General features: G+C 54.8%; 1 non-coding gene across 1 annotated transcript; it reads right to left on the reverse strand.

Moving 5' to 3' along the window:
• Positions 1–1,591: 1,591 nt before the first annotated feature.
• LOC115870414 lies at positions 1,592–1,721 on the reverse strand. Its single transcript, XR_004046691.1, has one exon. It is a non-coding gene; the product is annotated as a small Cajal body-specific RNA 24 (non-coding RNA).
• Positions 1,722–2,439: the final 718 nt, after the last annotated feature.

Below are 2,439 nucleotides of genomic sequence, written 5' to 3' on the forward strand. Positions count from 1 at the left end.
TGCCGTGTGGGTTATACCACCGGGGCGCTGGAGGGGGGGGCGTTCTCTAGCGCCCAGGGCCTGTGGTGTTATCATTGAGATGTTGGGTGGGGGCCGGTTGTAATGCCCGGTGTCATTTTCTTGGGGTGGGGGAGGTTTGGGGAGAGGGCTGAGTTGTTGGGGAGGCTCACCCCGTTATGGAAGTGAGATGGATCCTGGGGTGCTTCGAACCCTAATGTTGCCTCGTATTCACCCCAGAGCCCTCAGCTGATGTCACTGCATTTTGGGGTCCCAGAGACACCCCTTTTGGCAAGTTCTTTCCTTCCTGGGAAGCTGCAGAAGCCCCTGTCAGAGCTTTGCTGCACTTTTGTCTTGGTGCTGCACCCTGTTAGGCCGGGGAAGGCCTGGATTTGAGGAGCTCTGCGTCTGGACGGACTTGTTACATCTTGGGAGGGTGTTAGGGGATGTCTTGAGCCTTGGGGGTCTTCCTGTCCTTAGGAGAGGGGTTGGAGGCTCACTAGGCCTGGTGGATTGCGTTTTACTCCTCCCTGACCAGAGAAGCACCCTATTCAGAGCCTGCCTGGCTCACATCGGTGATGTGTGTGAAGGGGTGCGGCATGGACCCAGACCACTGCAGAGCCTGCCACCCTGAGCCAAGCCCTCGGCCGGCCCTCGGAGGCTCCCAGGCAGCCCGTCGGGTTCATGGTTCCCACCAGGAGAAAACAGTTGGCCCTCCCGCTAGCCGTTTTCCCAGCTGTTCCTCTCTTCATAGGCCCAGGAGACTTGGGGGCAGGGCTGCTGCCCCTGGTCCAGCCCTGGCTCTGGGAGGAAGGCCACTTGGCAGGGCTTGGGATAGAGTGAACCTCCACTGATAGGGTTTCTCCGTGAGCTGTGGCCACCACCCTGCTCCTGGGCCAGCTTTTGCCCTTGGCTTGCTGAGTAACCTTTGCCCCCCTGGTCAGGAGTTCCCGGAGAACTGGTGATGGGGTCAGGCAGCGAAGGGGCACGCATGTGGTTGCTTCTGAGCCCCAGCAACAGCTTCCAAGCTCACTGGCCTCCTTGGGTGGCGACTCTTGGAGAGAACTGTGAGGCTGGGGTGGCTCTGAGGGCCTCCTCGGTGTTGGGCTCCAAACTGCAAAGTCAGCAGTTCGACACCACCAGTCGCTCCGAGGGCTAAAGATGAGACGGATTGTTTCAATAAAGATTTACAGTCTCAGCAGCCCTAAGGAGTAGTTCTTCTCTGCCTAGTCGGGTTGCTGTGAGTCGGCACGGACTCCATGGCACGTAGTTTGGGGCTCCATGCCTCTGTTTCCGCCTCCTCCCGGCTTTTCCAGGGTGCGTTTGGTGGCATTGACAGCAGCCATCAAAGCAGTCTTGTGAAAACCTCGGCTGGCATCTATTGAGCCCACTTGGTGTGCCACACACACTGTTGGAACACGTCACACCCAAGAAAGGTGGGCACTGTTGTCATGATCTTCGTTTCAGCAGGGGAAACAGGCACTGTGAAACCAGGTATTTCCACAGCTCGTGACTAGCCAACGCTGTGAGCATCCATCCAGAACTACACACGACAGACTCTTTGCAGACATGATTTTACCTTTTTTTTTTTTTTTGGTGTTAGTAGTGGAAGGTTCCACCCTTTTTACTTGCTAAGAGTGAATAGAAAGCTACTATATTTCTCTAGGACATTTACAAGGAGTTATCTTCACTTTGAGAAGAAACTGAATAAGAATAAGTGTCCCCGATGTTAACGTTTTTATTAGCTTTTATTTTAAGCTTCATTTCCTTCCGAGCCATAAAATGTTCGTGTCTTTAGTTTCTTCAGGGACGGTCTTTTCTTCCGTGCACCCTCTTCTAGTTTAGGGACAGTTTGTTCCTTTTCAGGAAAGGTCATGCCAGTGTGAGTGAGGGAGGTCAACCATGAGCCCTGCACGTCTGGTGGCACATCAGGGGGCTTTGGTCACCTGTTGGGCCTGGCCACACCTACCCCCTACACCACTGTCACTTTAGAATGGCTCACACTGCTTCTGCAAAGGGACATATTTCACTTATTTCTGGATGTGCATCCCCTTGAGACCTGGGCGGCTCCCTGGACTATCAGATCTCTGGACACCAGAGATTTGACCCTCTGGGTTTGCGTGATTTTGTGGGGTTTTCTGGGTCAAGTGAGTAGCAGACCGTTTTAGGAGATCACCTCCGGTTGCTTCGGGAAGAGCTGTAGAGGCGACCCTAAGACACAGCATGGGTTAGGTACAGTGACCCCAAGGGCATCACCCTCAGCTGCTAACCGAACAACCGTGGTTCAAGACGACTCGGAAGCTCCTTGGAAGGAAGGCCTGGCCAACCCACTCACACATAGCCAGCCACGGAGACACGGCAGAGCCCAGCCCACCTCTGACAGGACCTTCGGAGCCTGGTCTGTGGCATGGAGAGGAGACCATCCCTTTGAAGTGAAGCCAC

The sequence above is a fragment of the Echinops telfairi genome, unplaced genomic scaffold, assembly GCF_000313985.2.
Source record: "Echinops telfairi isolate 266 unplaced genomic scaffold, ASM31398v2 ScPeMD7_655;HRSCAF=1070, whole genome shotgun sequence".
Lineage (NCBI taxonomy): Eukaryota > Metazoa > Chordata > Mammalia > Afrosoricida > Tenrecidae > Echinops > Echinops telfairi.